This window comes from Vipera ursinii (assembly GCF_947247035.1).
Source record: "Vipera ursinii genome assembly, chromosome: 7".
Classification (NCBI taxonomy): domain Eukaryota; kingdom Metazoa; phylum Chordata; class Lepidosauria; order Squamata; family Viperidae; genus Vipera; species Vipera ursinii.
Genome location: NC_139521.1, coordinates 62,922,351 through 62,937,577, shown reverse-complemented (window position 1 = coordinate 62,937,577; position 15,227 = coordinate 62,922,351). Strand labels below are relative to the sequence as shown.

General features: G+C 41.0%; 1 protein-coding gene across 2 annotated transcripts in view; it reads left to right on the top strand.

Annotated features, from left to right (window-relative positions):
- The window catches only part of GRID2 (glutamate ionotropic receptor delta type subunit 2), a 1,067,823-nt gene that overhangs the window by 281,239 nt on the left and 771,357 nt on the right, over positions 1-15,227 (top strand). The window lies entirely within an intron of this gene.

Below are 15,227 nucleotides of genomic sequence, written 5' to 3'. Positions count from 1 at the left end.
TAACCCATCAAACCAGGCCGGATTGCTCAAATAAGTAAGTTTTTAGATCCCGCCGGAAGGAGCGAAGGTCGGGGGCCATCCGGAGCTCAACCGGTAGCGGTTCCACAGGTCTGGCACACCCACAGAGAACGCCCTCCCCCTGGGGGCCACCAGTCGACATTCTTTGATTGGAGGCACCCTGAGGAGGCCCTCTCTGTGGGAGCGCACTGGATGGAGGGAAGTTGACGCTGGCCGCAGGTGCTGCCGTAGGTAATCCGGACCCATGCCATGTAGGGCTTTGTAGGTCATTACCAACAACTTGAATCTCACCCAGAGGGCAACCGGCAGCCAATGCAGCTCACAGAGCAAAGGTGTAACATGGGAGTATCGGGAGACTCCCAACACAACTCGCGCGGCTGCATTCTGCACTAGTTGGAGCCTCCGAGTGGTCTTCAAGGGCAGCCCCATGTAATGAATGTTTGCAGGATGAATTGATTTCTTAATACTGGGAGCGTCAAACCAGTGGTTAATGATCCAGGTCTACCATACCTGGTTTACTGCTTTATGCAGTGGCTGAATTACCAAAGACCTTGTCTGTGGAGATTCTCAGCCATCCAGGTCATATTTGTTTCAAAGGTGCTTCTTTCTCCAATAGGCAACTGGACTGTTGTTGTTGTTGCTTTCTCTGAGGAAGAAGAAGAAAATGTTTTGCTTCTTATCCAAGAAATTTCATCAATTCTGATGGTGGAGAAGATGGGAGGATATGTACTGGAAGGATCCAGTACTTAGCATTTCCTCTCCACCACCATCAGAACTGATGAAGCTTCTTGGATGAGAAACAAAATATTTTTTTTTCTTCCTCCTCAAAGGAAAAACAGTCCAGTTGCCTTTTGGAGAAAAAAAGCACCCTTGAGCTACCAAAGACCTTCCTTCACTCACTGATTCCCATCTGGGACACTGTTTTTGGTACTTTACTATTTGGGAGCTTTCTTATATCACCCCATCTCTTTTTATGTTGCCAATCATTAAGGCAGTTGAGCATTTCGGAAAGATGCTAACATAACATAACATAACATAACATAACATAACATAACATAACATAACATAACATAACATAACATAACATAACATAACATAACAATACAATACAATACAATACAATACAATACAATACAATACAATACAATACAATACAATACAATACAATAATACAATACATGGTCTGTGTTTGGGCATTTCAGATTTTTGAAAGACTGTTGGCTAGACTGAATATCAAAATGATTTTGTGCTGGGAATCAGAGCATTTAAAATTTTTAAAAAAAATCTAAAAGGTTTTCTTGGAAGCTGTTAAGTTGCAAGTGCGCGCCCGTGCACACGCACACACTAATGTGTAGGTGTGGGTTATATTTGAATACAAATATATTATTACTCTAAAAGCTTATGTATTGTGATTTTACAATTGACTGTAGTGTATTATAATAATAATAATTACTCTTTTCATTCTACCTGCATTTTCCATTTGCTTGTAGATGTGATAAATTTACTAATATGCTACATCTGCCATTACTGTTACTACTACATTTTCTCTATCCCCTTCCTGGCTCTCCCCCCCCCCCCCCATAACTATCCTGTGAAATAGTCTATGGAAACTGAAAGCATTTTATTCAAGGTCAGCCAGAAAACATCTTGAGATGGATTTTGAAACAGGCATCTTTTTTTCACCCAAGTTATGAAAATATCAGATTCTAACATCTTGTTGAGTGGATGTTGAAATAGCCATTTTTTCACCCCATTTATAAAAATAGAACTGTATGTTTTAGTAGCTATCTTAATTTATTTCTGAATGGATCGATACTCCATTTCTAACATTTGTATTTAGCTTAGATCAACAGATATATGTGCCATTTCAGAATGTGGAAGGAGAATGAAATTTTAGAAAGCTATTCCACCTTATGTAAAAAATAACTGTACTAATATAAAAACAACATTGCAACTTTTCCCATGCTGTTCTGTTGTTGTTTTCATTCCATATTGGTTTGTGTTTTTAAAGGAGACTATTGCAAAAACAAATCACAAGCACTCTAATATGGATTAATCTATCTAGTTTTTACATTCTGTTCCCAAGGGAACCAGGAATACAAGAGAACAACCAGATATATTAATTCACTTTACCCCAGGTATTACAATGCATTTGTACATTTTAATATTCATTTTTTGCTGAATGCCTTGTTTAGCTGTATCAAGCTTTTCCAATATAAACACTTCTTTTTATTCCCTAAGTTAAGGGAAGTTAGAAGTTAGTTAAAAACTAACTAACTTAGTTTGGTTTTTATAGCAACATAAAAAAAATTGCAAATGTACTAGCTCTGATAAAGTTAAGAAACAAATTGATAGGTTATTCACACAAATGTTCAAAATATAATAGAATTTTGAAAACACAAGTTAGAGGAATCTACCAGTTTATTAAAGGTGTCTTATAATCTGTTCATGCATGTATGCAGGAAGTTATGAGATGGACTTATTCAAGATGACATCTTACTTTCTAGTTTGAAAGCTGATGGAAAAGAATGAAGAGATGCTGGAAGCTCTGAAGAGGATGTTCTAGGTCACTTGGTTGTGGATTGAAATGGCAGAATGTGAGAGATAGAAATTGAAAGAATTCATGTCCCTGAAAGTTAGTATCTGGTGGGTAGTTGTGAAGAAGATCATTGGCTGATTAAAAGACTGAATTACCCTGGGTTAAAGATAGTGAAGAATTTTGAATTTCTAAAAACAACAATTGCATGAAGAGAGCAGAAATTTTGTCTTGCTTCGGTCAATGTTTCTTCCACATAAAATACTGTACTTACTGAGCAACATTTACAAATGTGTCCTTCCTAACCTGGACCCCATCGTCACCCTCAGATAATTGTAAGACACCAGAAGGAAATACATGAAGACTTGATGAAAGATATCTTTATAAAATGGTATCTTTATAAAATTATCCAGTCTGCATCTCCTCTGCTCTCCATCCTAGTCTGCATTTTCAACTTCTTGCAACACAATTCTAAGCAGTTTAAATGAATCCAAATGTACTTTTAAGTGAGTGATCTGAAAGTCAGTATGTATATTGATATATGTTTTGATTTTAAAAAGGAGGTGATTGGAAAACATTCCATTACGAAAATAATACAGTGCAAAAATAAGCAGATTCTAGCTGTCCAAAGAAATCTTTAGGAAGTGAGAATAAGAACTAGACAAATAATCTCTCATTCTCTGCAGCAGCGAGGATAAGGAAGGGAAGTATGTTTCTGAACTAATCTAAATATGTTTATTAGTTCATGTCTTCATGGAGAATGGTTGCCTGCTATTTAGGTAGCAGTGAAAAACTGTCAGTGAATGCCAAGGAGGAAGCATAATGGAAAACAGAGTACAATGATGTGACTACATATAATGAAATTTTAAGTTTTGAGAGGAATGTATGGCAATTAAAGTAATATAACATTTTAAAAGAAGAAAAGATTGTACAAACCTGGTTTCAGTATGGGCAATTACAGGCTAGGTGGAAAGAGGACCAGAAAACTGGTTTTTCAATGATTGATGAAAATTTGGTAAAGCAAATTAGAGATCAAGGTCAAGCACATATAAAAAGGATATATCTTGCATTGATAGAAATTGATTCAGAAATGGAACTTGTTAAAGATTGTATGATAAAGTGGGCTCAGAATTTTCAAGAAGTTATTACAATGGATACTTGGGAAAAGATTTGGGTGAGAAATGTAAAATTTACACAGGCCCAAAATTTAAGAGAGAACTTTTACAAAATGTTTTATAGGTGGCATTTAGATCCTAAAAAATTAGCAAGTATGTATCCGAACTGCCAGCCCAAATGTTGGAGGTGTGGTTCTGAGGATGCAACGTATTTTCATATATGGTGGACTTGTAAAAAGGTTAAAGCTTTTTGGATTAAAATTTGGTGGAATATGCAAAAGATATTCAAGAAAAGGATAAAGTTTTCTCCGCAATTGTTTTTATTGGGTATTATCACAGATACCACCATTGTAAATATTAAATTGATGTTGAATTTAATTACGGCAGCGAGACTTTTAGTAGCGCAATATTGGAAGAAGGAAGAACTGCCGACTATAGAAGAATGGACTTTAAAAGTTTCTAACTTGGCGGAGATGGCAAAGATTTCAGCGTATTTGAAAGATCAATCGCAACAGAGATATACTGTGGAGTGGAAGAGATGGATAGATTATATTCAGAATAAATATGGGACTAAAAAGTTTCACTTAGCATTTGTGTAAGTAGTGGATTTATATGATGTATAATTAGCTTGTAGTTATTTTATTAAGAGTTAAAGTGCGATAGAATTTAATATCTTATTGTTGTTTGCATATTTTAGATTATGTTTGTTTGTATTTTTATACCCTGTATTTAGCTCTGGGAAGTCGGGGAGGGGGGAGGGGAGGGGAGGGGAGAGTTGGGGAGGTTTGGGGAGAGGGGAGGGGGAGGGGAGGGGTTTTGTATTCAAAAATGTACTGTAAAACTTTTCAATAAAAAAAAGAATAAAAAAAAGAAAAAGAAAAAGAAAACAGAGTACAGAATTTCTGAAAGTATGAATGCATGGTTTAGTGGGGCCCAGGGAATATGGGACTAGTGTACACCAGGGAATATGAAGCATCTGCTTTCCCCTGGATTAAAAAAAACAAGCAAATTGGGTGCAGGCAGTGTGTGTGTCAAATAAGGTCCTGAGGAAATTGTAAATGCAGCATAAATTGTATATTTTGTTTCCTATTCCTTCCCCATCAAGAGCAGTTGATTAAGCCATCAATTCTAAAGCCCTTCCACTGGGCAAGTTTCAGCAAATTGGTGTCTTGGTCTGGTCCATTTTCTCTCCACTAGCTGGAAAATATCTCACAAGAGTCTTGGATGTAACTGATCTTCCATCCTCTGTCTGAATTACTGCTGCAATTTTAACCTTTGTTTGGACATAAAAATTACTAAAAGCTAAAAAAGTAAGAGGATACTGAGCAACCTTAAGTATTTATGAGCTTCAGCCAAACTGAGGTTAGATGTTCAGCAAAATAAGCTATTTTAATGGGTAACAGGTTTTGTGCATCACTAATCAGGTATGCTAACTCTCTGTAAAAACTTGGAGCATCCACCTGAATATTATTTGTAGTAAAGCTGTGTCTGTCTGTCTGTCTGTCTATCGTTCTATGACTATAACATCTAGTTCTGGATGATTGCCCTAAATGGACCCTGTATGCAATCTGGAAGTCCTCTTTAAAATTATTGCTTGAGAAATAGGTAGTAGTTATGGCTTTGCACAACTTCATATTGTGCATTAGTTGCACCCATTCCTGATCAAGAGGCCCTACTCATGATCACCCATGCTCTGGTTACCTCCAAGGTGGATTATTACCATGTGCTCTACATGGAAACTTCAGTTAGCGCAAAATGCAGTGACACGAGCAGCTACATCTTGTCACTGGCAGAGCACAGGTTACACCTCTGCTGTGCAAGTTGCATTGGTTATCAATTTGTTTCCAGGTCCAATTCAAGGTGTTGCTGTTGACCTGTAAAGCCCTAAATAGCATGGGACCAGGGTATTTGAGGGACTGCCTCTTCCCAGTTCCAATTGCATATCCTTCTAGATCTCACAGTGTGTGTATATTACAAGTTCCATTGTCTAGGGAGCTACGTTTGATGGACTGTTAGTGGTGGGCCTTTTCTCCTTGTGGCCTAATGGAATGTGAACCTGCAGGAGTAGTGGGGGGAATTTTGATAACCCAGAACTTTTCCAAAAAGAGGCAGGGAGAAGTGATTTAGGGTAGCCACATCCTAGAATCACTTAGGAGATATCTAGAACAGGGCTTTTCAACCAGTGGTACAGGTACCACCTGTGTTACATTGGCACCTGGCAGGTGGTACGTGGCCATCCCAGAAAAGTGGTAGCAGGGGAGGGGAATGGTAGCAGGGGAGGGGAATGGTAGCAGCACCGCAGAAGCCTGAGTGAGAGAAGGCTGGAGCTGCAGGGCTGTCAGGGCTCAGCGGAAGTGCCAGGATGAGCGTCAGGCTCCAGCTGGAGCTTGGCATTGATCCTGGTGCTTCTGCTGAGCCCAGAAGAAGCACCGATCAGCTGGAAAGTTGCAGCATCTCCAGGGTCTTGTGATTTACATTCAGATGCTTGGCAACTGATTCATATTTATGACGGTCACAGTGTCCCAGGGTCATGTGAAGTGACCAAAACCTTCTGCAACCACTCAGCAGATGGGGGGGGAATAAAAACCAAACACCCCCACCCCCACCCCACCCCCACTGCCAATCCTGAACAGAAATGCTCACAACAATGAAAACCTCGGACAGGAGGAAGAGCACCGCCGGGCGGGCAGACAGGTGTCTTGCTCAGCTGTGGCTTGGGGGGCACTGTTTTCAGTGCCATTGCAACTTCGAACAGTCACTAAGCAAACTGTTGTAAGTCGAGGACTACCTGTACTTCATCACTTTTTTTCCTTTTTTTATGTGATCAAGTTTTTGACACCTTGCTAGGTGGTACTCGGATGTTGCCATATCCTAAAAGTGGTACAATGGGTGAAAAAGTTTAAAAGCTCTGATCTAGAAGGTAAGAAAGTTATAGCTTTAGTTCATCAAGATTCTGCCTATTAGGTATAAGCAAATAGAGGATTGGACTCAACTGGATTTTACTGTTTCATTTCTGGGCCTGATATCTCTGGAATCTCCTCCAAATATCTAAAGCAGCATTTGAGAACCCAGGTTTAATGGAAATAACTTGTTAATGGTCACTCTATAAAGCTGTGATGAACACAAAGCATCTGAGACTTGTAAAGCTTATAAAAAAAACCAAAAAGCTAGTCTTTACAATGGGCTAGCTTTTCAGGATTATATAGGATCATTTTGTTCAGATCAGCCAAATTGTACTACATAACTTGATTTTTTTTTCGGGGGGACGATTATTAACTATTGTATGGTCTGATGTCTTGTTCCTGAGATACCTTTTCTGTTTTTATTTGCTAGTCTAGTATCTTTTTTCTCCTATCGAAGAAAACAAAATTGAACCAATGCAGACATATTAGGTTCCCCCGCACATGCGTGCTAGTCGTTTCCGACTCTAGGGGCTGGTGCTCATCTCCGTTTCAAAGCTGAAGAGGCAGCGCTTGTCCGAGGACGTCTCCGTGGTCATGTGGCTGGCATGACTAGACGCCAAAGGCGCACTGTTACCTTCCTACCGTAGTGGTCCCTATTTTTCTACTTGCATTTTTACGTACTTTCGAACTGCTAGGTTGGCAGAAGCTGGGACAAGTAACAGGCACTCACTCTGTTATGCGGCACTCGGGATTTGACCCACTAAACTGCCGACCTTCTGATCGACAAGCTCAGTGTCCTAACCCACTGAGCCACCGCGTGCTAATAGATTTTTTAAAGGAAAGTTAAAATTTGGGGAAGAATATTAAAACAAGGATTCAGAGGTTATGATAGTAAGACTCCATTTTCAAGAGACATGTTCTGACTTGTTAATCTTGAGAAATTTAAGCCAGATTGATCCTCTGTTTAATCCATAGATTATCCATGGTCCATAACCTTTATTCTCCTCCCTCTTCAAAAATTAACATTTTTCCCCATTAGGTTGATTCATATGGAACAAAGAGCCACAATCTCCTGCATGGTGATATTTACCACTTACACATTTCTTCGTTCAGCCTTAATTATATTCCCTAACGTTCACTTTTGGCAAAGTCAGTGACTTTATACATAAGAGTGTTTCTTTGAAGTGGGAATGTTAATACTGAGCTGTCCATCATCATCTTCAACAGTTGCTCTTTTACTAGATACAAATGGATCTATGCTCTAATGCTTGTTACCAGTATTAGTGGTAAATCACAGCACTCCCAACAACAACAACAACAACCTTGTGAGGTGAGCTGGGTTGAGAGAAAGTGACTGGCTCAAGGTCACTCAGCTGGCCTTTTTTAGCAACAGTGGGATTTGAACTCAAAGTCTCCTGCTTTCTAGCTTGTTGCCTTAACTACTAGACCAAACTACACATTGTTGAGGTTATGAGTAATCCTGAGTAGACCTGTATGATTCAATTGGACTCTACATATGACATACATGCTTGGGTAAGAAGTATATTACTAGTTTCTAAGCTATTGAATAAAGCAAACAAGACACATTAACTACATTTATTACTTACTGGAAGTCTATTATGGACCTTTTGCATAAAAATGGGGAAATAATGAACTTGTGACTTATGCTTTTGATGATCAGACAAATTATCAAAAGAAGACTAATATAATCTAACTTCAGACAGAGAGAGAGAGATCAAAATATATTTCTATTTATAACTGCTATGAAGAATATTGAATGTCATTTCTTTATACTTCTTTTCTATTGTTCTTAATATTTATCTTACTTTTCTTGCTTGCTTGCTTGCTTACTGTCTTGTTAGTTTGTGTTAGCTTTTATCATTTTGTTTAAAAAGTTTTATTAAACAATATACTTGATAGAACAAGAAGAATGGAGTTGTACCAGACTGTAGTAGACTTAAAGTGAAAAATTAGCCAGCCATTGTGCTGTCTAGTTATTTAATCTTACTGATCATGTACAGTATTCTAAAGTCCATGTAAGCTTAACCAGAACAGCGTACTAGCATCTTTAAAGCCAGTGTTCTTTATTTGCTGAGCTTGTCGATCAGAAGGTCGGCAGGTTGGCAGGTTGAATCCCGAGTGCCACGTAGCAGAGTGAGCGCCGGTTACTCGTCCCAGCTTCTGCCAACCTAGCAGTTCGAAAGCACGTAAAAATGCAAGTAGAAAAATAGGGACCACTGCGGTGGGAAGGTAACAGCGTTCTGTGCACCTTTGGCATCCAGTCATGCCGGCCACATGACCACGGAAGATGTCCTCGGACAAGCGCTGGCTCTTTGGCTTTGAAACGGAGATGAGCACCGGCTCATCAGAAACGACTAGCACGCATGTGCGGGGGAAACTTTACCTTTACCTTTACTTCTCCAGGAGATATTAATTCTACTTAATGTTAAATTTTTCCTATGATCAAAATGTTTGTTTGCTTATGAAATGAACGTCTAACCTTGAATGTTACCTTGAACATAAAGTTGGCATAAAAAGTGAAAGTGGCACATCACTACCAACATCATCCTGTTTCTGCTTTAGACTGATATTACATTGGTGTTACACTAACGTTACTGACCCACTTCTCAAATTGCAATTGCAGATGGGTTCATTTTGAGACTAACATGCCTATTTGCTGATCGTAATTATTCCTGAAGAACTAGCTAATCCAAATTGGCAAACTTCCCACCCATTCAGAATGGCCCAATTTTCCCAGAGAGAGATTCATGAGCTGTATTGAGTGAAAATAGTGAATCTGTATTTTTCCTCTGCCACTCTGCCAATTATTTATAGACAGGATTGTTTGTTTTTAAGTTGAAATAGGCAATTTTCTCTGTATATGCCAGTCACCTATTTGCTCTATTACATGTTTCTGTGTAATCAGACCATTTGCTTATTTCCCCACCCCACTCATTTTGTTTTCACCACTTCTCAAGAAATTCTAATGGGTGTCTGTTTTCAGAGCAAGAGAAAATGCTCAGTGTAAGGTTTAGGGATTGTTTTTTTGTGTGTGTGTGATCGAAATTATAGTCAAGTTGAGCAGAATGCAAACTGATTTGTGCTGCTGGGAGTAGTGACTTTATAAACAGTTCCCTTTGTTAAAAGCTGTGGTTCTTTTTATTATTTTTAAGTATTAAGCATCTTTCCAAGAAAAAAATATACCAAACCTTCCAATTCATTTCACACTTTATCCCAAATTGCTATGTGTTTGCTTACTAGTAGGTCCACTGAATCCAGAAATGACTTGCTAATGTGTTCCATATGAGATGTAATAGATAAAGTGCATTATCATACTGAGATATTGATATTATTTCTATTTTTTAAAAAATGCTTCCATTCCTGGTATTATCTCAGAATATGGTTGTGCGGAACATACCAAACTTCAGTTGTACGATCTGTGTGATTTAGCTAGCCATATGTAATGCTTAGTTACATATTTTTTTCTGCACATTTTAAGGAGGGTTACTTTGGTACCTAATGAAATGATACTTAGTATTATCTAGTTCAGCCTTCTGAACTGCTATAATACCGTGTTTCCCCCAAAATTTTATTTTCCCCAGTCTTATATTTTGTTTTCCTCCAAAAGAAGCAGTAGGTCTTATTTTTGGGAGATGTCTTATTTTTCCCCCCTGACCACTGCCTCGCCTCATGGCGGCTGCAGCACCAACAGCCCTATCCAGCAAGAGCCCGCATGGCCACCGGCACATTTGTGTGGCTGCTCGCAGCCACTTGTGGCAGGAGGCCGTGTGGCCCACCGTGCAGGTGTCAGGGGAAAAAATAAGACATCTCATGAAAATAAGACCTACTGCCTCTTTTGGAGGAAAACAAAATATAAGACCGGGTAATATTTTAGGGAAAACACCATACTATAGCAGTTTGGTAGAAGGCTGAACTAGACAACATATAATTTGGTTAGGTACCGAAGTAACCTCCTTAAAATGTGCAGAAAAAAATGTAACTGAGCATCACATATGGCTAGCTAAATCACACAGATCATACAACTGTTTGTTTGTTCCATTTCCAAGCACCCTATTTGCAAGCAAATGAAGCTTCCAACCTCCCTCAGGGCTAAAAGTGTGTAGCGTGTATGGATCACCTGACTCCCCCCAGACACTGTCGCCCCACACATGCTTGGGGTGGATCTTATTTTTGGGGAAACATGGTAGTTTACATCCCATGTGAAAGTGTCTTTGGCTTAGTTTTTCCTTATCCTGCTATCTAAGCTCTCATAACTGAAATACCTAGAGATCAATCTTTGTTAGTCCTTCTAAGTAGCCCAGACAAGAGGCAAAACTATAAGCACTAAGTCTACACTTAGTGTAAGGTTACATTAACAGAAATTGAAGGTATTTCTCTCTCTCCTTTCTTTTTTCTCTCTAAAAAAACTAGGGAGGATCCATTCTGTAATGCTTCCGTGTCCCTTTTCATTTTGTGGGCAGGAATGACCTTTGCACAACAGTTGCCTAATCTGTGGTTCTTGGTCTTTTTTCCTAAAATCATTCCCTACCATTTCAATCTTGGCCCTTCTTTAATATAGTAGTATAGGGGGTACCTTGCTCAACAGTAGTAACTGTGAGAGGGATCTCGGAGTCCTAGTGGACAATCACTTGAATATGAGCCAGCAGTGTGCTGCAGCTGCCAAAAAAGCCAACACAGTGCTAGGCTGCATTAACAGAGGGATAGAATCAAGATAACATGAAATATTAATACCACTTTGCAATGCCTTGGTAAGGCCACACTTGGAATACTACATCCAGTTTTGGTCACCATGATGTAAAAAAGATGTTGAGGCTCTAGAAAGAGTACAGAGAAGAGCAACAAAGATAATTGGACCCTGATAAGTTCCAGGCAGCGCTTAGGGACACGCATGCACTCCCTGCTCACAGCTCGGCGGATGCCTTAGTGGAAGCCTGGGAAAAGGCAGCCACGGAGGCTCTGGACCGAGTTGTACCCTTGCGGCCTCTGACCCGGCGCAGATCCCAGCGAGCCCCATGGTTCACCGAGGAGCTCCGGGAGATGAAGCGTCGGAGACGGGGCCTAGAGAGCCGTTGGAGATCCAGTCGATCCGAATCCGACCGATTGCGACTAAGAATCCTCACCAGGTCTTATCTCGCTGCGATAAGGATGGCAAAATCCAACTATTTTTCCACCCTCATCGCGTCCGCAGATAATCGCCCGGCTGCCTTGTTCAGGGTGACTCGCTCCCTATTAAACCAAGAGGTGAGGGAGGAACCCTTGCAGGGTCGAGCCGAGGAATTTGGTCAATATCTGCTGGATAAAATTGCTCGGATTCGAACTGGCCTGGACTCCAACTGGGCTGAGATGGAAGAACAAGACATGGACAGTCTTGTCGACGTCATCTGGGAAGAATTTGATCCTGTAACTCCTAAGGAAGTGGACAGGATTATGAGAAGGTTGAGCTCCTCCACATGCTTACTGGACCCGTGCCCTTCCTGGCTGGCCTATGCAGCTCGAGAGGGGACACGAGGCTGGTTCCTAGCGGTCATCTCTGCTTCTCTGAGTGAGGGTCACTTCCCCACCGCCTTGAAGGAGGCGGTGGTGAGACCTCTCCTCAAGAAGCCCACCTTGGACCCATCCTCTTTGAATAACTTTCGTCCAGTCTCCAATCTTCGCTTCCTTGCGAAGGTTGTTGAGAGCGTGGTGGCGCACCAACTTCCTCAGATCCTGGATGAAGCGATTTATCTAGACCCGTACCAATCGGGTTTCAGGCCGGGCTACAGCACGGAGACGGCATTGGTCGCTCTGATGAATGATCTCTGGAGAGCCCGGGACAGGGGCCATTCCTCTGTCCTAGTCTTATTAGACCTCTCGGCGGCTTTCAATACCATCGACCATGGTATCTTGCTGCGACGCCTCAGGGGACTGGGAGTGGGAGGCACGGTTCTGCGTTGGTTCTCCTCCTTTCTCCAGGGTCGCTCGCAGTCGGTGCTGACAGGGGGACAGAGGTCGACCCCGAGGCCTCTCGCTTGCGGAGTCCCTCAGGGGTCGGTCCTCTCGCCTCTCCTGTTCAACATCTACATGAAACCGCTGGGTGAGATCATTTGCAGTTTTGGAGTAGGGTACCATCAGTATGCTGATGACACCCAGCTTTTTATCTCAACTCCAAACAATATCAGTGATGCCCTAGACGTGATGTCCCGCTGCCTGAAAGTGGTCCGGGAATGGATGGGGAGAAACAGGCTTCAACTGAACCCGGACAAGACTGAATGGCTGTACGTACCGGCAAGCCGGGATATTCAGAACGTCCCATTGCTTAACATTGGGGACAAATTACTACCCCCTGTTGATAGGGTCCGCAACCTGGGTGTCCTCCTAGACTCGCAGCTCTCCCTGGAAGACCACATAGGAGCTGTGACCAAGGGGGCCTTCTCCCGGGTTCGACTAGTTCGCCAACTACGGCCTTATCTGGACCTGGATTCCTTACGTACAGTCACCCATGCCCTTGTGACCTCTCGCCTAGACTATTGTAACGCTCTCTACTTGGGGCTGCCCTTGAGATCCACTCGGAAGCTTCAACTGGTGCAAAGTGCGGTGGCACGGACACTCTTGGGAGCCTCCCGATACTCCCATATCACACCTCTCCTCCGTGCACTGCACTGGCTTCCGGTTGCCTTCCGTGTGAAGTTCAAGGTGCTAACAATGACATACAAAGCCCTACATGGCATGGGTCCGGACTACCTACGGGAGCACCTTCTGCCAATGTCAGCACCCCACCGTCCTGTGCGCTCCCACAGAGAGGGGGAATGTCGGCTGGTGGCCCCCAGGGGGAGGGCATTCTCAGTGGGTGCGCCAGCCCTCTGGAACAGCTTACCAACCGAAATCCGGATGGCCCCCGACCTCCGTACCTTCCGACGCGACTTAAAAACTTTCCTGTTCCAGCAGTCCGGCCTGGCATGATAGCGTTAATTGGGGTCCCAGTTTGTTTTCACTATTGTTTCTTATTATTTTTATTTTTATTGTTCAATCTGTATACATTCCTTCCTCTGTACACCGCCCCGAGTCCCTCGGGAGAAGGGCGGTTTATAAAAACTAATAAATAAATAAATAAATAAATAAATAAATAAATTAGGGGACTGGAGGCTGAAACATATAAGGAACGGATACTGGAATTGGGTATGTCTAGTTTAATGAAGAGAAGAGGGGTGACATGATAGCAGTGTTCCAATATCTTAGGGGCTGCCACAAAGAAGATTTTCCAAAGTTATTTTCCAAAGCACCTGAGGGCAAAACAAGAAGCAACGGATGGAAACTAATCAAGGAGAGAAGCAACCTAGAACTAAGGAGAAACTTCCTGACAGTTAGAACAACTAACCTGTGGAACAACCTGCCTCCAGAAGCGGTGAATGCTCCAACACTGTAAGTTTTTAAGAAAAGACTGGACAGCCATTTGTTCGAAATGCTGTAGGGTTTCCTGCCTTATCAGGGGCTTGGGCTAGATGACCTTCAAGGTCCCTTCCAACTTTATTATTATTAGTAGTATATTAAAGATCTTGTTACCAGAGCTGGCTCAGGCTGAGAAACGATAGATGGCTGTTTAGGGCAGAGATCAACGGTCTTGTTTAACTTTTGGAATATTTTCTCTAGGAGACATAGCATATACCTATTTTGTAAATTCTGCCAACTCATTCCAAGCTAATTCTTTAATAATGTTAGAGTACAGTATTTTCATTAATTTTATATCTGCTCCTTTGCATTCTATCTCACGGCTGCTTTAACTACATATTAAATTTACCGTTTATTTTGTACACTGTATAATTTCTACAGTTTCATACTGCTGGGTTTTTTTTAGTCTATATTGTTAAGATTTTTAGATATGTTTAAAACAACATGGAAAGCCTTTTGTTTTAGAGTGCATTCATACATTTAAAAATAGCAGCTACTTCAGTTTCCCGTAATTCTATGGCATAACATAATTTAGTGCCCTGGAGGAAATTAAAATAGTGCTTGTAAGATAAGATCTGTTCTCCAATCTCATTAAAGAAATGTAGGGAAGGGAAATGTTTGTTGATATATGTATTGGGAGCCTAATGATTCCCAGTACATTATACTGGTACCCGGCCTGATTAGCATTAGCCTCACCTCCTAATATGTCTAGGAGAAATATTTCAGAGTCAAAGATGTGAAGCTTGCCAAAGGCCAGTTAATGAATTCATAGTTAAAATAAGACTGCATTTTCTTAGTGATATACTGGTTCAGCTGTTCCTAGTCGCACATACATTGCAAAGCATGTACTCTAAAACTAATTATTTCCCTTACTTATTTTTCCTCAATATTTTAATAAGCATATGAACCGAACACTAAAATCAAAATGAGCATGCACTCTTTCTTCTTTCCAGACCATTAAGAGAGGAAATAATGGCATTGTGAAGTAATTCCTATTGTAGTGATAGTCACTGTATTGTTACCAGTTCGTAACATAGAATAGAAGGTCACTATACAGTGTGGAGCAAAATCAGTATTAATGAAGTAATGCAGTTAAAATTAATTGAGTATGCTTTTGTGTATTGAACATATTAAAAATCAGTGCAGATTATTTTCCTGGCCTTTTCTTTTTGGTTAAATTTAAAAGTGGCTTTGAACACTGTTCCCCGA